Below are 20,879 nucleotides of genomic sequence, written 5' to 3'. Positions count from 1 at the left end.
TATCAAGTCACCTGCAAACAATGACAGATTTACTTCTTCTTTTCTGATTTGGATTGCTTTTATTTCTTTTTCTTCTCTGAATGCGGTGCCTAAAACTTCCAAAACGATGTTGAATGACAGCAGTGAGAGTGGAAAACCTTGTCTTGTTCCTGATGTTAGAGGAAATGGTTTCAATTTTTCACCATTGAGAACAATGTTGGCTGTGGCTTTGTCACATATGGCCTTTATTATACTGAAGTAAGTTCCCTCTATGCCTACTTTCTGGAGGGTTTTTATCATAAATCGGTGTTGAATTTTGTAAAAAGCTTTTTCTGCATCTATTGAGATGATCATATGGTTTTCTCCTTCAGTTTGTTAATATGGTTTATCACATTGATTGATTTGCATATATTGAAGAATCCTTGCATTCCTGAGATGAACCCCACTTGATCACGGTGAATGATCCTTTAAATGTGCTGTTGTATTCTGTTTGCTAGTATTTTGTTGAGGATTTTTGCATCTATGTTCATCAGTGATATTGGCCTGTACTTTTCTTTCTTTGTGACATCTTTGTCTGGCTTTGGTATCAGGGTGACGGTGGCCTCGTAGAATGATTTTGGGAGAGTTCCTCACTCTGCTATATTTTGGAAGAGTTTGAGAAGGATAGGTTTTAGCTCTTCTCAAAATGTTGGAGAGAATTTGCCTGTGAAGCCGTCTACTCCTGGGCTTTTGTTTGTTGCAAGATTTTTAATCACAGTCCCAATTTCAGTGCTTGTGATTGGTCTCTTTATATTTTCTATTTCTTCCTGGTTTAGTCTGGGATGGCTGTGCTTTTTTAAGAATTTGTCCATTTCTTCCAGGTTGTCCATTTTATTGGCATATAGTTGTTTGTTGTAATCTTTCATGAGCCTTTGTATTTCTGGAGTGTCAATTGTTACTTCTCCTTTTTCATTACTAATTTTGTTGATTTGAGCCTTCTCCCTTTTTTCTTCATGAGTCTGGCTAATGGTTTATCAATTTTGTTTATCTTCTCAAAGAACCAGCTTTTAGTTTTATTGATCTTTGCTATTGTTTCCTTCATTTCTTTTTCATTTATCTCTGATATGATCTTTATGTTCTTTACTTCTGCTAACTTTGGGGGTTTTTTGTTCTCTCTCTGATTGCTTTAGGTGTAAGTTTAGTTTGTTTATTTGAGACGTTTCTTGTTTCTTGAGGTAGGACCGCATTGCTACAAACTTCCCTCTTAGAACTGTTTTTGCTGTATCCTATAGGTTTTGGGTCATCATGTTTTCATTGTCATTTGTTTCCACTTATTTGTTTATTTACTCTTTGATTTATTAAGTGATCTCTTGGTTATTTAGTAATGTATTGTTTAGCCTCCATGTGTTTGTATTTTTTAAAGATTTTTTCCTGTACGGAGGACTGACTGTATGCTCATGAAACTATCATCACAATCACGCACAGTAAGTCCCCTACATACAAACCTTCAAGTTGCGAACTTTCAAAAATGCGAACGTGGGTTAGCATGTCCAATCACATAACAGTTAGTTCACATATCTGGAGTACACTGTCACATGTGTGCTTCCTCTACAAGTGGTTGTGCTTTTGTGTATTTTACTGTACAGTACTGTATAGAGTACAGTAGTGCAGTATCTTTATTTCAAGCCCAGGATGTCCAGAAGCAAGCATAAAAGCAGCAGTATATAGCCAATTGTGTTAGTTGGGTACCTAGGCTAACTTTGTTGGACTTATGAACAAATTGGACATATGAACACGCTCTTGGAACAGAACTCGTTCATATGTAGGGGAGTTACTATAAACATATCCATCAACCCCCAAATTTTCCATGTGCTCCTTGTAATCTGTCCTTCTTGCCCCTCTCCACCCCCACCTCAGTGTCCCCAGGCAATCACTGATCTGCTTTCTGTCACTATGATTAGTTTCCACTTTTTAGAGATAATACAATGGAATCATAAAATATGTACTCTTTTTTGTCTGGCTTCTTTCACTGAGCGTAATTATTTTGGAATTCATCCATGTTGCCACATGTATCAATGATTCCTTCCTTTTAATTGCTAAACAGTATTCCATTGTATGGATGTACCACAATTTAGATATCTCTTGATCTACTAGTGGAAATTTGGATTGTTCCCAGATTTGGATATTACAAATAAAGAAAGAACTTTTAAATCTTCCATATGCAAGGAATTTACTTTTACAATATGTTGTACATTTTATTTGTTCATGAACCTAACAAAGTGTGTGTTGCTATAAGTAAAACTAAGCTCTTTTGGTTTCCAAGAAGACTGGATTCCACTTGCATAAATTATGGAGAGCCATTTGGAAAGAAGATGTATGATAAATCCAAAGCCCCAAAAAGATAATTTTCTATTCAGTAATCCCACTCTTAAGAATTTAGCCTAAAGAAATTTTTTTTAAAAAAGGAAAGGTAAGCTGATGAAGATATTTTCTACAGACCTCTCTAGAAGAGTAAAACTTTGCAAGCAATCTAAATTTATAATAAAGAAATATTGAAACAACATGAGAGAGTCTTCAGATACAACATTCAGTTCAAAAAAGCATCATATGAAATTATGTCTAGATTATGATTACAACCATATATAATTCAGGTATGTTTGTGGATGAGTGAACTCAAGTATTATTATTGTGTTACAGTTATGGAATTGTGAATTTTTTTTACTGTCTTTATTTTTGTATAAAATTTATATAATAATAAACATCAGAAGGCAACAGTTGACTGCTCTCTAAAGTCAGTAAATTCATAGGTTTCTTCTCCTTGATGGTATTCAAAAGCTATTTGTATCCATCTGGCCCATCCTTCATCATCAATGAGATAAATTATGGTGCTGTCAGAGACCCAGCCTAAACTACCCCATAACTATTGCTACACTTCAGACAGAACCTGGAAGTTGGTATTAGAAAGTCTTCTCTAGGTTTCTCAAAAAACTAAAAATAGACCTACCATATGACCCAACAATCCCACTCCTGGGTATATACCTGAAAAAAATAAAAACACTAATTTGAAAACATACATGCACCCTAATGTTCATAGCAGCATTATTTGCAATTGCCATGGTATGGAAGCAACCTAAGTGTCCATCAACAGATCAATGGATAAAGAAGATGTGGCATACACACACACACACACACACACACACACACACACATACACACACACAGAGTGGAATATTATTCAGCCATAAAAAAGAAAGAAATTTTGCCACTGCAGCAACATGAATAGATATGGAGGGCACTATGCTAAGTGAAATAAGTCAGAGAGGGAAAGACAAATACTGTGTGATATCACTTATGGGTGGAATCTAAAAAATACAAAAAACTAGTGAACAAAACAAAAAAGAAGCAGACTCACAGATACAGAGAATAAACCAGTGGTTACAGTGGGGAGGGGCAATATAGGAGTAGGGGAAAAAAGGGGGTTATTATGGGATCATATGAAATCATGTGTGAGAAACCTTTGAAAATTGTAAAGCACTGCACAATTTAAAGACTCTTCCATTCAATAAAAAATAAAATTTGAAAAAGGAAAAAAACACATACATATAAATGAAAAAGGTGGAAAATACCAAGTCTCAGTGAGGTCTCACACACTGCTAATGCGTGTTTGATTTGGTTCAACCACTTTGGAAAACTATTTGGCATTATCTAATAAAGCAGAACATACTGCATACACTGTGACCATAACTTTCCCTTCTGGGTGTAGATCCAACAGAAATGCACATGTATGTTCAGCAAAGGCATGTTCAGCAAAGGAATGCTGATAGCAACATTATTCTAATAGCCCCAAGTTGGAAACTACCCAAATGCTCATAAACAGAAGATGGATACATGAATTGTAGTAGAGACACACAACAGAATCCCATATGACAGTTAAAATGAACGATCTACAATTACACATATTCATATGGTTGAATCTTAAAAATGTTTAGAGAAATAAGCCAGATGCAAAAGACTATATACTATACTATTCCACTGATATAAGTACAAAGTCAGGAAAAAGTAATCTATGCTTGTAGGGATCAGGATGATAGCTGTCCTTGGAAGTAGAAGGGGAGATACTGAAAGGAACATAACAAGGCTTTGGGGGTGCTTATAATGAACTATTTATTGATCTAAATGCTGATTATATGAGTGTAATCAGTTTGAAGAAATTTACCAAGCTGTATTTTATGTGTAATTTTCTGTAATATATATTATACTACCATAAAAGTTTTTTTGTAAAGTCAATCAGTATTATCAAAAGCTTTATTATCAGAAGAGTGTTACCAATACCCTTCTTTTTTATGTAGATACTGAAAAGAAGGCCAGTTGACAGAGTTAGTATAGTGTTGTGATTTTACAGTGAACTAGAAAGTCAGGGTTATATACCATGGTACATCTGGGGAACTTTGTAACCAGCCAGGAATGGTTATTGCTAGTCACAGAGCCTAAAGCTCTCAATAAACTTTGTTTTCTCCATTGCACCCTGTCTGATGATTGGCAACAAAATAAAACATAGAATCAAAAAAGCCATAATGCCCTCTGCATGAATAAAATGTACTGCCAATATGGCACACAGCTGCACCTCCATCCAAAGTTGTATGGGGCTGATGAGGGGTCCAAGCTGCTTCGTGACTTGGAGAACTAGTGTGCATCCCTTTGCCAGAAGCACAGTTAGAAAAAGCAAACAGAAAATATGTTTCTGCTAAGATCCCTGAGGGAAGGAAGGAAAATTATTCTCCAAAAGAGGAATGGAGAAAAGAGTATCAGCTTCTCATCTTGTTAAAGATCAGCTCCAGGAAGTAGAGGAGAAATTCTTTATCTACCTGAAGAGGTGTTATTTTCCTTTAGTCCTCACATAATGCCCAAGAACTGTTTGGTTACCAGATTTCTATTAAGAATTTAAACTCTCCTAGCATTGGTTTTCAATTTTTAAATTTCTGTTAATGATACAAGGACCACAGCAAGTTTCTTAAACAGTTTTCTTGTATCTTCTATACGGCTTTGCAATTGAATGGCAGAATCTAACAAAACTGGGGGAAAGATGAATGCCAGCAATGGAGAATGGTTAAATATATCACAGTATGTCACGGAGTATCATAGACCCATTAAAAAGATGATAAATTTACTTCTAGAACCAAGATTGTGTTCTCTAAATATCATTTTCCACTAAAAGGAAACATTCCTCCTTGGAGAAATGACTCAGTCTAGATCTGGTGTAGAAAATGTACTAAGTCTAGTGTACTTTATTGTGCCAGAAAGCATGGAAAACATCATGAATTATTGGGGTTTTATTAAAAGAAGACAAAAGGAGAAAATCTGAGGGCTTTCCATTGGCCAAGGATGGAACCACTTGGACATCGAATAAAATAATAGCTTCAAATAAAACATATAGATATGAAAATCTGCAAGTCCAAAAATGTAACTATCCCTGGAGGTTGTTAAAGCACCAACTCACTTTTCATAAAATTGACAAATAAAAGGAAAGGATCAAGCCTTTATTCTGCCTTTTCTATACAACTGCTTTTTGGGATTACCAATGATTGACAAGGGAGAGGTCTTCATAGAAGAATTCCAGAGAATAAATGCAGAAAAATATTAATAGATTTACAAAATCATTTTTCAACTCTGAGTGAAATAATGGATGTAACTAATGTTCAATTCTGAATGCTAAAACCATTAGGAAAGGTTAATGAAGAAGTTTATACGGGAGAGAAAGCTGATCACACTTGAACCCACTGATGAATTTCAAAGTCACTTAAAGCAGGCCAGCCAACGTTGTATTCTTCCCAATGCTGATGCAAGAGGAAGCGTGCAGACAGCACCAGCTATTAAGTGTTCTTGCTAAAAGAACTGAACTTGGACTCCCTGGTGGTGCAGTGTTTAAGAATCTGCCTGCCAATGCAGAGAACATGGGTTCGAGTCCTGCTGGACCAGGTCTTCCAGGAAGACCGCACATGCTGCAGAGCAACTAAGCTCATGTGCCACAACTACTGAGTCTGTGCTCTAGAGCTCACAAGTCACAACTACTGAGCCCACGTGCCACAACTACTGAAGCCTGCGCGCCTAGAGCCCTGCTCCACAACGAGAAGCAACCACAATAAGAAGCCCCCACATCAAAACAAGGAGTAGCCCCTGCTCACCGCAACTAGAGAAAGCCTGCGCACAGCAACGAAGACCCAAAAGAGCCAAAAATAAAAATAAATTAATTAATTTTTTAAAAAAAGAACTGAACCTGAATCTAGTCAATCCTCTATATTCAAGTAAGTATGTAAAGGAAAAACGTGGTAGAATGTGTTATTGACATGATAAGGATACAATAAGCCAAATCTAGAAGGTGAGAAATTCTACAAAGAAAATAACCTGGTTTCGTCAATAATTGGGGCATTAAAGGGGGAGGGGAAGGGAAAACTGTCATAAATTTAAAAGACTTATCAGGAAAGACTTATCAGGAAAATGCAATGTTTGGCATTCGAATCCTCAAACAAATCAACTATTGAAAAAAGACATTTTTGAGGCAATTGGGGGGATTTGAACATGAACTGGATAATAGATGATTTTAAAGAACCATTATAAATGTTAACTGATAATGGTATATGGTTATGTTTTTTTAAACATCTGTTAGTGAAAAATACAGAAGTGTTTACTGCATAAAAATAACAAAGTCTAGGTTTGCTTAAAAAAATATTCCAGCAAAAAATAGATGAAAAAAAAATTTAAATCAGGCAGAATAGATGAAGTAAGATTAACAAAATGACAATAGTTGTTGAAGCCAGCTGATGGGCAATGGGGATTCAACATATTATTTTCTCTATCTTTGTATATGTCTTAAATTTTCCAGTTTGAATTTTAAAATAATGAAAGAATAACTAGAGTTCTGACAGTTGACCTGGAGCATTTTCCATGATCTCATGTTGAAAGAAAAAAGCAAGATGATGTAAAGTGCATGTAAGAATAATAATATGAATCCATTTTTGTAGAACAATGACATGTTTTTGTAAAACACACACATATATAAACATGTGACTTTACGTGTGACTTTACAAGCTGAGCACTGAGAATTATTTGGAAGGGCACATGCTAGATTTTACACATGGACTAGCTGGGGGTGGAGGCTGACATGGGTCAGGAAAGTAGGTAAGGGCAAATAAAGAAAAAACATTTCACTTAAAAAAAGGTATTATGATATGACCCAATGTATAGATTTTATGAAACGATTCAAAGGCATATATTTCTACATGTATAAAGAGGATTATTTTAACCTTAAAAATTAGCAAAACCTGCTCCCATTTCTGAAACTCGGCTGTTTTCCTAGTATTGGAACTGCGGTAAAACTGTGCAAGTCTGCATGTAAACTGAGCAAGAGTAAACCAAGAACTCTTAGTAACAATATATGGTGAGCTGAAGTGAGGCAAATAGAAATGGGTGTGTGGCAGGGTCTTTGAGATGGGGGCCAGCTGAAAATCAATACTTCAAAAATGTACTGAAACACTGAACACTGTGGTGTAGTCATGGATGGCAAGGAAGCAAAATGAAATGTCAGCTGAGCATACGAGAGAATAAATATCTTTTTCAGAGCCCAGGTGTCAGGCAAAATGTACTCCAGCACCAGGCAGCCGTGGGGCAGACGAAAAGTGCTGACCCAGAATCATAAGTCTGTGGCTTGTACCTTAACTTGGCTTGGCCATGTACCAACTGCATGCAAGACCTTGAAAAGGAAAGAAACTTGATCTCTTAGCTTCAATTTCTACACATGTAAAAATGACAATAAAAAGAACACCTCACTTGTGATGATCAGGTGAGATAAAATACATTTACTTTACCAAGTGCTTTAAAAAGCACTTTAAAAAGTGCTGCACAGGGCTTCCCTGGTGGCGCAGTGGTTGGGAGTCCACCTGCTGATGCAGGGGACACGGGTTCGTGCCCCAGTCTGAGAAGATCCCACATGCCGCGGAGCGGTTGGGCCCGTGAGCCATGGCTGCTGAGCCTGCACATCCGGAGCCTGTGCTCCGCAATGGGAGAGGCCACAACAGTGAGAGGCCCGCATACCACACACACACACACAAAGTGCTGCACATATGAGGACTTCCCTGGTGGCGCAGGGGTTAGGAATCTGCCTGCCAATGCAGGGGACATGGATTCGAGCCCTGGTCTGGGAAGAGCCCACATGCAGTGGAGTAACTAAGCCCATGCACCACAACTACTGAGCCTGTGCTCTAGAGCCCGCAAGCCACAACTACTGAGCCCATGTGCCACAACTACTGAAGCCCGCATGCCTAGAGCCCATGCTCTGCAACGAGAAGCCACCGCAATGAGAAGCACGCGCACAACAAAGCACAGTCCCCACTCACAACTAGAGAAGGCCTGCGTATAGCAACGAAGACCCAACAAAGCCAAAAGTAAATAAATGAATAAATAAATTTATTTTTTTAAAAGTGCTTCATATACGAAAATACCAAAAAAGATTGCTGAGTGCCCCACACACATACGTGCACACCTTACCATTCACATATATATTCATATATGAAAATATATACCGTTAACATATAGAAATGCTGTATATGTGTAAGTATACAACTCTCCTCCCAAATTATAGATGAAAAAACCAAGGCTTAAAGGCCTTAAAAAGCTAATTCACATAGTAACCCATTATAATTCTTTTGGGATCTAGCAAAGATAGATATTTTTTAAATAGTCTTCTTCATAGCTGTTAAACATTATTTCTCATCTGGAGAGGGGTCTGTAATCCTTGACCTGGAAAACTTCTAAAACCCAGCACCATGGCTGAATTACGTCCCCCCAAAATTCATGTGTTGAAGCCCTATCCTCCAATGTGATAGTATCTGGAGCTGGAGCCCTTGGGAGGTCATTAGGTTTAGATGAGGTTATGAGGAGGGGGCCCACAGGATGGGATTAGTGTCCTTAAAAGAAGAGTATTGGAAAGCTTGCTCTCTTTCTCCTATGTGAGGACACAAGAAGAAGGCAGCCATCTACAAGGCAGAGAAGAAAGCCCTTATCAGAAACTGAACCCTGCCAAAGCTTGATCTTAGACTTTTCAGCTTCCAGAACTGTGAGAAAATAAATCTCTGTTGTTTCACACCCACACCCAACCTATGGTATGTTGTTATAGCAGCCTGAGCAGACTAAGACACCAGGTCAGGAGCCTCTATATCAGATCTTCACAATATCCTTAACATCCTATTTCTCATTACCTTGTATCGTTAGTGCCCTTTCTAGCCATGTGACCTTGGGTAAGTTACTTAAAACTTCCCTGCGGCTGTGTTTCCTTTTCCATAAAATGGGGATAATAATGGAACCTATCTCATAGGACTTTCCCACACCTTAGAGTAATGATTATGTGATTTAATACATGACCTCACCTAGAATAATATCTGGCAAATAGTAAACATTTAAGAAGTATACGAAGCTGTTTCTGTCGCTGTTGTTTTGTTGTCATGTGACTACTTGGCTAAATTATAAGCTCCATTAGGGCCTAGGAACTTTGATTATCCCTAAGAATGAACACATAACACAGCACATAAATAAACATTTGCTAAATGAACAACTAGATGATGAGAAAGGAGACAATGATTAGGAGAGAGGGAAAACATTTTCAAGAAGTATATACCACACCTATAAATAGAAACAAAAGCTATTTTCTCAGAGATTTTAAGCAGAAATTTGTAAGTGGCAATTTAGTTGATTCAACACACAGCCAAAAAGATGAGGAAAGAATAGTATAATATTCTCAGAATAACTGTCTTGTGCATAATAAAATATCCACTGTAGAATTGTAGGGGGTGTGCTCCATCCTAAAACCCATTAAAGCTGCTGGAACAACCATTGTGCAGCTTTTGGTTTTTCGTTTAATTTTAATAAAATATTTTACTGGAGGAAATTTGGGGTGTAATAGCAATGAATTGTGTCTACTGCTTTAGGTGACATTCCATTTCATTTCTGGACACCTGTGGAGATGAATATACTAACCCCAATGCCTGGGAATTTTGGTTGCTGGTTATCCAAAAATGAAATGTCATGTAAAAAACTTATTTTTTATTGTTTAATATTCAACTATCTGCCCAACAAATCAGAATGACAAAAACAATAGCTATTTCAGGATGGGCCACCACATGCATTATAGAAAATGCATCTCCTTTGGAACTTCAGTCTTATTCATGACAAAAGATCTATGAAAACATGAACTTTAACATATTCCTCATTACTTCCTGAACACGGGTGATTATGATTCTTTAATTTTGTTTTGACTGAAATCATAAAGGCATGGATATACTGCAAGTTGCAGCCACACCATATGCATCAACAATCCATATCTCTAGGCAAAACTTTTATAGCCTAAATAAGTCTAGAAGACAATGAAAGCAGAAAATAAGTTAGATTTAAAAGCAAGATTTGATCTTAGCTCAAGGAATTCAGAGCAGAAAGAGAGCCTGTTCATTCTATTACCAGGACCACAGTCGACAATTTTTCAACCTTATCACATATCTCAAAACAACAGAGCGTAATTCCCACCTTGAACTAAATTGTCTGAAGAAATTTAGTACTACTCTGCTCCTCTGAAGTCCAAATAACTTGCTTAACTGTATAATTTTGTCTCCCCAAAATAAGGAGAGAAGAAAATTCTCTTCTGGTCCATTCTCTAGCCTTCAGGGATACTGCCAAGATAAAGCCTCTCAGAGATTTCTAACATAACTGTGTTGGACAAAAACCATGTGTCATCTCTGTCAGAATACCCCACATCAATTCCTATAGAAAAGAAGGAATGAATCAATATTCATGAAATTCTTGTTACATTTGGTCAAGTTCTGTTGGAGACAGAGTCAAGAAAGTTTATTTCTCCTCCTTTGGAAATCTTTGGTGACCATCACTGGAGTTTCCATGCACCAAACTTCCCACTGACAAGAGTAAGAGGTAAGCTAATTAAATAAAGTTTGGAATATGCTGCTTAATTTCTTCATCAAAAGGCCCTCCCTTGTTTTGTGCACATTTGTTCAATGGAATTACCTTGCAGCTCTAACTATGCCACATTGGTGATTGCTTTAAAAGATGTATTACCTTCTCTTTTCTAATGACTCTTCACTCTTTCACTGGGTACTACTGTCATGATTTTAAATATTATCTGTATGCTGATGATGCCCAAGCTTTTATCTCCATCCCTGATTTTCGCTTGACTTCCAAACTTTTATATGCAACTTCCCACTTGATGTATCCATTAGGATGAAGAATAGAAATCTCAAACATGATCCTTTTAAAAACAACTCTTGATTTCCATCCCATATCTATTTCTCTCACAGGCATCTGCTCACTTGTTCAAGTTCCAGATCTAGGATTCATCCTTGATTATTTCTTTGCTTCTCCATCAGCAACCGCTGTCCAACTGGCCTCCAAAATGAATAATGAACAAGTAAAAACTTAAATTAATATTAATTAACATAGTGACAAATGTCACGAAGACTATGAATCGGGGTGATATTAGAGGAAGGAGTGGGGTCGTACTTTTGGTAGGGTAGTCAGGAAAGCCTTTTTATTTTTTTATTTTTTTTATTTTTTAATTTAATTTTATTTTTTTGTGTGGTACATGGGCCTCTCACTGTTGTGGCCTCTCCCACTGCGGAGCACAGGCTCCGGACGTACAGGCTCAACAGCCGTGGCTCATGAGCCCAGCCGCTCCGCGGCATGTGGGATCTTCCCAGACCGGGGCACAAACCCGTGTCCCCTGCATCGGCAGGCAGATTCTCAACCACTGTGCCACGAGGGAAGCCCAGGAAAGCCTTTTTAAAAAATATTTATTTATTTATTTTTGGCTGCATCGGGTGTTAGTTGTGGCACACAGGATCTTCATCGCAGCACACAGGCTCTCTGTTGCGGTGCACAGGCTTCTCTCTAGTTGTAGCATGTGGGCTCCAGAGTGCATGGGCTCTGTAGTTGTGGTGCGTGGGCTCCAGAGTGTGTGGGCTCTGTAGTTGTGGTGCGCGGGCTCTCTAGTTGTGGCTCACAGGCTCAGTAGTTGCAGCGCACAGGCTTAGTCGCCCCGTGGCATGTGGGATCTTAGTTCCCCAACCAGGGATTGAACCCGTGTCCCTTGCATTGGAGGGCAGATTCTTAACCACTGGACCACCAGGGAAGTCCCAGGGAAAGCCTCTTAAAGAAGGTGAAAGAAAATTCTGTCATCTGGACATCTGGATGGAGATGTCCATTCCAGGCAGAAGCAACAACTCTAAGGAAAGAAAGAAAGCTGCTTTGAATGAGGGGGGAAATACCATAACCTCTGGTTGCAAAGGGAGATAGGAGTCAAGTCATACGGGACACTTTAAGCCAAATTAAGGACTTTGGAGTTTATCTATCCAAGTGCAATAGCAAGTCATCAGCAAATTAAGGACTCTGGAGTTTATCTATCCAAGTGCAATAGCAAGTCATCAGCAGGCTTTAATCTGGGGATGACAAGATATATTTTATTTTTAGAAGATCACTCAAGATCCACAGACAACATGAGCTGAATTCAGTTGCTTCCTTCCATTACCATCACTTCCACACACAGATACTATTGATCCAACTGAAAACATACAGAAATGCTGTGTAAAAGCACAGAGCAATAGTAGAGAATACATAATCAACTCAGAAGAAGGAAGGAAAGAAGAAGAGAGCAAGGAAGAGAAAAGCCTTAAGAAACCAAGATGAAAAAAGAACTCAAACCCTGAGTGGTAATTCTAATAACTGTTGAGAGAGAAGACCAAGGTGGCATGGGTATGGATATCAGCCCTGGATGCTAGGGCTGGGAACAGAGTCAGGTGGGGGTGGGAGTGGGGGCATAGGAGGGGTGTGTTCTACCTTGAAGGTAGGAAAAGGAGGTATGGCCCAGGGGCAGTGTGAGGTACAAAAAGAATCCTGCACAGAGCAAAGTTCCTGAAAGAATTTCCCTGTCTGGATAAAGAGGACTAGAAGAGCTCTACCCATCAGCTCAGGGAAGAGAAAAGGAAGCTTACAAACTTCTGGAAATTTAAATGGAAAACAAACAAAATCTTTTGTGAAATTGAAACCCCACATGAGAAACAGCATCAGAAGTCACAATGCCTAGGGAGTGTAATAAACTCAAGCCAAGAGGATATTATAAAAATTTCTCTACTACTGCTGAACCCCTGAAGCCCAAGCAAAAGTGAATGCAAAATTGAGGCACAGGGAGTGCTTGATTTACATAGGGAAAACAACCCCAGTTTAACAAGCATTCACAATAAAAAATTACGAACCACACAAGAAATAAAACCATTTGAAGGAGAAGAGCAGACACAACCATTAATAGATTTAATACCACACATTGTAGAGTAGATAACAAAATCTGAAAGAGATTATAAAATAAGAATGGAAACTAAAATCAAAGAGCTGGCACTAGGAAAAAGAAGAGACAAGTTGAAAACAAAACCAAACACTTACTGCTTTAAACATTAAAAAAAATTACTTATTTTGTAACAATCTTAAGAAGCACAAAGCTGGAGGTCTCACACTTCCTGACTTCAGAACATATTATAGTGTTCGCTTTGGCAGCACATATACTAAAATTGGAATGATACAGAAAAGATTAGCATGGCCCCTGTGCAAGGATGACACACAAGTTTGTGAAGCGTTCCATGTTTTTCCAGGCCTTGGCGAAAAGACGGCAGCATCCTAGAGGACTCACAACAATGAGCACTTGCCAGAGCCGCCACCTCCAGTGTCCCTGACTCCACAGTGAGCCACAGTGGCCCCCCTGCCTTCACAGGTGACACTCCAACACTAACAGGTCCACCCACCCAAAGCCCACCACCTTCTGCATTTCCTCCGTGACATCCTGCTTCAACTCTTACTCTTCTCTCATCTTCCTCACAGCAACCAGCCAGACTGATCTTCCTTAAATCAGAGGCTAATCTCAACATTCACAGAAAGATAGACAAGATGAAAAGGCAGAGGGCTACGTACCAGATGAAGGAACAACATAAAACCCCAGAAAAACAACTAAATGAAGTGGAAATGAGCAACCTTCCAGAAAAGGAATTCAGAATAATGATAGTGAAGATGATCCAGGATGTCGGGAAAAGAATGGAGGCAAAGATCGAAAAGCTGCAAGAAATGTTTAACAAAGACATAGAAGAATTAAAGAACAAACACCTAGAAGAATTAAAAAACAAACAAACAGAAATGAACAATACAATAACTGAAATGAAAAATACACGTGAAAGAATCAATAGCAGAATAATTGAGGCAAAAAAAATGGATAAGTGACCTGGAAGATGGAATGGTGGAATTCACCACCACAGAACACAGTAAAGAAAAAAGAATGAAAAGAAATGAAGACAGCCTAAGAGACTTCTGGGACACCATTAAATGTAACAACATTCACATTACAGGGGTGCCAGAAGGAGAAGAGAGAGAGAAAGGACCCGAGAAAATATTTAAAGAGATTATAGTTGAAAACTTCCCTAACATGGGAAAGGAAATAGGCACCCAACTCCAGGAAGTGCAGAGAGTCCCAGGCAGGATAAACCCAAGGAGAAACATGCGGAGAGACACAGTAATCAAATTGACAAAAATTAAAGACAAAGAAAAATTATTGAAAGCAACGAGGGAAAAACGACAAATAACATACAAGGGAACTCCCATAAGGTTAACAGCTGATTTCTCAGCAGAAACTCTACAAGTCAGAAGGGAGAGGCACGTTATATTTAAAGTGATGAAAGGGAAGAACCTACAACCAAGATTACTCTACCCAGCAAGGATCTCATTCAGATTCGAAGGAGAAATCAAAAGCTTTACAGACAAGCAAAAGCTAAAAGAATTCAGCACCACCAAACCAGCTCTACAACAAATGCTAAAGGAACTTCTCTAACTGGGAAACACAAGAGAAGAAAAGGACCTACAAAAACAAACCTCAAACAATTAAGAAAATGGTAATAGGAACATACATATCTATAATTACCTTAAATGTGAATGGATTAAATTCTCCAACCAAAAGACAAAGGCTCGCTGAATGGATACAAAAACAAGACCCATATATATGCTATCTACAAGAGACCCACTTGAGACCTAGGGACACATACAGATTGAAAGTGGGGTGGGGGATGGAAAAAGATATTCCATGCAAATGGAAATCAAAAGAAAGCTGAAGTAGCAATACTCATATGAGATAAAATAGACTTTAAAATAAAGAATGTTAAAGAGGCAAGGAAAGACCCTACATAATGATCAAGGGATCAATACAAGAAAAAGATACAACAATTATGAATATGTATGCACCCAACACAGGAGCACCTCAATACATAAGGCAACTGCTAACAGCTATAAAAGAAGAAATTGACAGTAACACAATAACAGTGGGGGACTTTAACACCTCACACCAATGGACAGTTCATCCAAACAGACAATTAACAAGGAAACACAAGCTTTAAATGACACAATAGACCAGAGAGATTTAATTGATATTTATAGGACATTTCATCCAAAAACAGCAGACTACACTTTCTTCTCAAGTGCTCATGGAACATTTTCCAGGATAGATCATATCTTCAGTCAGAAAGCAAGCCTTGGGAAATTTAAGAAAACTGAAATCATATCAAGTATCTTTTCCGACCACAACACTATGAGACTAGATATCAATTACAGAAAAAAAATATGTAAAACATACAAACATGTGGAGGCTAAACAATACGTTACTAAATAACCAAGAGATCACTGAGGAAATCAAAGAGGAAATCAAAAAATACATAGAAATAACTGACAATGACAATACGATTATCTAAAACCTAAGGGATGCAGAAAAAGCAGTTCTAAGGAAGTTTATAGCAATACAAGAAAAATTTCAAATAAACAATCTAACCTTACACCTAAAAGAACTAGAGAAAGAAGAACAAACAGAACCCAAAGATAGTAGAAAGAAATAAATCATAAAGATCAGAGCACAAATAAATGAAATAGAAACAAAGAAAATAATAGTAAAGATCAATAAAACTAAAAGCTGGTTCTTTAAGAAGATAAACAAAATTGATAAATCATTAGCCAGACTCATCAAGAAAAAGTGGGAGAGGACTCAAATCAATAAAATTAGAAATGAAAAAGGAGAAGTTACAACAGACAGTGCAGAAATACAAAGCATCCTAAGAGGCTACTACAAGAAACTCTATGACAATAATATGGACAACGTGGAAGAAATGGACAAATACTTGGAAGCTATAACCTTCCAAGACTGAACCAGGAAGAAATAGAATATATGAACAGACCAATCACAAGTAAAGAAATTGAAATGTGATTTAAAATCTTCCAACAAACAAAAGTCCAGGACCGGATGGCTTCACAGGTGAATTCTATCAAACATTTAGAGAAGAGTTAACACTCATCCTTCTCAAACTCTTACAGAAAATGGCAGAGGAAGGAACACTCCCAAACTCATTCTATGAGGCCACCATCATCCTGATACCAAAACCAGACCAAGATACTACCAAAAAAGAAAATTACAGACCAATATCACTGATGAATATAGATGCAAAAATCTTCAACAAAATATTAGCAAACAGAATCCAACAACACATTAAAAGGATCATACACCATGTTCAAGTGGGATTTATCCAGGGATACAAGGATTCTTTAATATATGCAAATCAATCAATGTGATACACTGTATTAACAAATTGAAGAATAAAAACCAAATGATCATCTCAATAGATGCAGAAAAAGCTTTTGACAAAATTCAAAACCGATTTATTATAAAAACTCTCCAGAAAGTGGGCATAGAGGGATCCTACCTCTACATAATAAAGACCATATATGACAAACCCACAGCAAACATCATTCTCAATGGTGAAAAACTGAAAGCATTTCCTCTAAGATCAGGAACAAGACAAGGATGTCCACTCTCGCCACCATTATTCAACATAATTTTGGAAGTCCTGGCCATGGCAATCAGAGAAGAAAAAGAAATAAAAGGAATACAAATGGGAAAAGAAGAAGTAAAACTGTCACTGTTTGCAGATGACATGACACTATTCATAGAGAATCCTAAAGATGCCACCAGAAAACTACTAGAGCTAATCAATGAATTTGGTAAAGTTGCAGGATACAAAATTAATGCACAGAAATCTCTTTCATCCCATACACTAATGATGAAAAATCCGAAAGAGAAATTAAGGAAACACTCCCATTACCACTGCAACAAAAAGAATAAAATACCTAGGAATAAACCTACCTAAGGAGACAAAAGACCTGTATGCAGAAAACTATAAGACACTGACGAAAGAAATTAAAGATGATACAAACAGATGGAGAGATATATCATGTTCTTGGATTGGAAGAATCAACATTGTGAGAATGACTATACTACCCAAAGCAATCTACAGATTCAATGCAATCCCTATCAAATTACCACTGGCATTTTTCACAGAACTAGAACAAAAAATTTCACAATTTGTATGGAAACACACAAAGACCTCAAATAACCAAAGCAGTCTTGAGGGAAAAAAACGGAGCTGGAGGAATCAGGCTCCCAGACTTCGGACTATACTACAAAGCTACAATAATCAAGACAGTATGGTACTGGTACAAAAACAGAAATATAGATCAATGGAACAGGATAGAAAGCCCAGAGATAAACCCATGCACCTACGGTCAACTAATGTATGACAAAGGAGACAGGGATATACAATGGAGCAAAGACAGCCTCTTCAATAAGTGATGCTTGGAAAACTGGACAGCAACATGTAAAAGAATGAAATTAGAACACTCCCTAACACCATACACAAAAATAAACTCAAAATGGATTAGAGACCTAAATGTAAGACTGGACACTATAAAACTCTTAGAGGAAAACATAGGAAGAACACTCTTTGACGTGAATCACAGCAAGATCTTTTTGGATCCACCTCCTAGAGTCATGGAAATAAAAAGAAAAATAAACAAATGGGACCTAATGAAACTTAAAAGCTTTTGCAAAGCAAAGGAAACTACAATCAAGACAAAAAGACAACCCTCAGAATGGGAGAAAATATTTGCAAACAAATCAGCGGACAAAGGATTAATCTCCAAAATATATAAACAGCTCATGCAGCTCAATATCAAAAAAACAAACAACCCAATCCAAAAATGGGCAGAAGACCTAAATAGACATTCTCCAAAGAAGATATACAGATGGCCAAGAAGCACATGAAAAGCTGCTTAACATCACAAATTATTAGAGAAATGCAAATCAAAACTACAATGCGGTATCACCTCACACCACTTAAAATGGGCATCATCAGAAAATCTACAAACAACAAATGCTGGAGAGGGTGTGGAGAAAAGTTAACCCTCTTGCACTGTTGTTGGGAATGTAAAATGATACAGCCACTCTGGAGAACAGTAGGGAGGTTCCTTAAAAAACTAAAAATAGAATTACCATATGACCCAGCAATCCCACTACTGGGCATATACCCAGAGAAAACCATAATTCAAAAAGACACATGCACCCCAATGTTCACTGCAGCACTATTTACAATAGCCAGGACATGGAAGCAACCTAAATGCCCATCGACAGATGAATGGATAAAGAAGATGTGGTACATACATATATATACTGGAATATTACTCAGCCATAAAAAGGAACGAAAGTGGGTCATTTGTAGAGACGTGGCTGGAGCTAGAGACTGTCATACAGAGTAAAGTCAGAAAGAGAAAAACAAATATCGTATATTAATACATATATGTGGAACCTAGAAAAACGGTACAGATGAACTGGTTTGCAGGGCAGAAATAGAGACCCAGATGTAGAGAACAAACGTATGGACACCAAGGGGGGAAAGTGGCCAGGGGAGGTGGGGTGGTGGTGTGATGAACTGGGAGATTGGGATTGACATACATACACTAATATGTATAAAATGGACAACTAATATGAACCTGCTGTTAAAAAAAATTAAAAATAAATAAATAAATTTTTTAAAAACATATTACAAAGCTGCAGTAATTAAAGCATTATGACTCTGGCATAAAGACAGACATATAAACCAATGGAACAAAAGAGCTTATAAGTAGACCCACACTTTTATGGTCAAATGATCTTTGATAAGGGTGCCAAGACTATGCAATGGGGAAAGGATATTCTCTTCAACAAATATGCCTGGAAAACTGGATATCCACAGACAAAAGAATGATAGTGGACCCTTATTCTACACCATACACAAAAATAAATTCAAAATAGATGAAATATTTAAATGCAAGAGATGGAACTATAAAACTCCTAGAATAAAACACAGGGAAAGCTTCATAACATTGGGGTCAGCAATGATTTCTTGGACATGATAACAAAAGGAAAAACAGACAAGTGGGACTACATAACTAAAAAGCTTTTGTGCAGCAAAGGAAACTATCAACAGAGAAAAAATCAATCCACAGAATGAGAGAAAATATTTGTAAACTATATATCTGATAAGGAGTTAATATCCAAAATATATAAGAACTACAACTCAAGAGCAAAAAAAGAAAATTCTTTTTGTTTAATGGGCAAAGGACTTGAATAGACATTTCTCTAAAGAAGACATACATGTACCTAATAGGTACATGAAAAGATTCTCATCATTAATCATCAGGGAAATGCAAATCAAAAGAACAATGCAATATCACCTCACACCTGTTTGGATGGCCATTCTCAAAAAACCAAACAACAAAAAGTAACAAGCACTGGTGAGGATGTGGAGAAACTGGGAAGTTGTGCACTGTTGGAGGGAATGTAAATTGGTACAGCCACTATGGAAAACAGAGTGGAAGTTCCTCAAAGAATTAAAAATAGAACTATCATATGATCAAGCAATCCCACTTCAGGATATTCATCAAAAAAAAAAAAAAGAAAGAAATCGGGATCTCAAAGAAGCATCTGCACTCCCATGTTCACAGCAGCATTATTCACAATAGCCAAGAGGTGGAAACAACCTAAGTGTCCATGGACAAATGAAAGAATGAAGAAAATATGGTATATACATGCAGTGGAGTACTATTCGGCCTTTAAAAAGAAAGAAATCCTATCATCATGTGCTACAACATGGATGAACTTTGAGGACATAATGCTAAGTGCAATAAGCAAGTCAACAAGAAGGGCAAATACTGCATGATTCCAATCATATGTGGTATCTAAAGTAGTCAAACTCATGGAAGCAGAAAGTAGAATGGTGGTTGCCCGTGGCTGGGGGCAGGGAAAGAAATGAGGAGTTATTGTTCAATGGGTATAGAGTTTCAGTCTATGAAAAAGTTGATAAAAGATGAAAATGTTCTAGAGATCTACTATATAACATTGCACATAAAACTAGAAGTACTGTGCTGTACACTTAAAAATTTGCTAAGATGGTAGATTTCATGTTATGTGTTTTTTTAGCACAATAAAAAATTTTAGGGACACATCTACATCTTAATAAATGATTTTATAACCAAGAAATTATTCATTAAAATTTTTAAATTCACTGAATAGGTTATAGAAGAACCAGTTCAAGACAAAATTAGTTAACTCCAAATACATTTGAGGAAATTACACAAAATACAGCACAAATAGGAATATACAATCTGCAGGAGGGAGTAAGAAACAAAGACTAGAAGAAAAGGTTTAACATATATCTAGTACAATAATAAGAAGAGAGAATGGTGAAAAAGCAATATTTAGGTCTGACTACTCACAGGACTCTATTCTCCTGGACACAAAGTTTGGCCCGAGGGTGAGGATATGTTGAAACATGTCCAAATAGAGTATCTCCTTAGGGTAGATATATGATGTTGGGAGATTTAAGAACTTTTCACTGGATTGCAATGTCAGAAGCAGGGTATTGTGCTTTGGGTGGTGGGGGGTAGAGACACGTGCAGCATGAGATGGAAAACTTTTATAATTCCTT

The 20,879-nt window shown here is 37.4% G+C and overlaps 1 long non-coding RNA gene and 1 other non-coding gene across 4 annotated transcripts in view; one reads left to right on the top strand and one right to left on the bottom strand.

Moving 5' to 3' along the window:
* LOC136792817 (uncharacterized) overlaps positions 1–20,879 on the bottom strand; it is a 407,046-nt gene that overhangs the window by 378,632 nt on the left and 7,535 nt on the right. The window lies entirely within an intron of this gene.
* On the top strand, positions 13,539–13,645 carry LOC131743587 (U6 spliceosomal RNA). The gene has a single exon (XR_009331858.1). It is a non-coding gene; the product is annotated as a U6 spliceosomal RNA (small nuclear RNA).

The sequence above is a fragment of the Kogia breviceps genome, chromosome 16 (genome assembly GCF_026419965.1).
Source record: "Kogia breviceps isolate mKogBre1 chromosome 16, mKogBre1 haplotype 1, whole genome shotgun sequence".
NCBI lineage: Eukaryota > Metazoa > Chordata > Mammalia > Artiodactyla > Physeteridae > Kogia > Kogia breviceps.
This window is presented reverse-complemented; position numbering and strand designations above follow the sequence as displayed.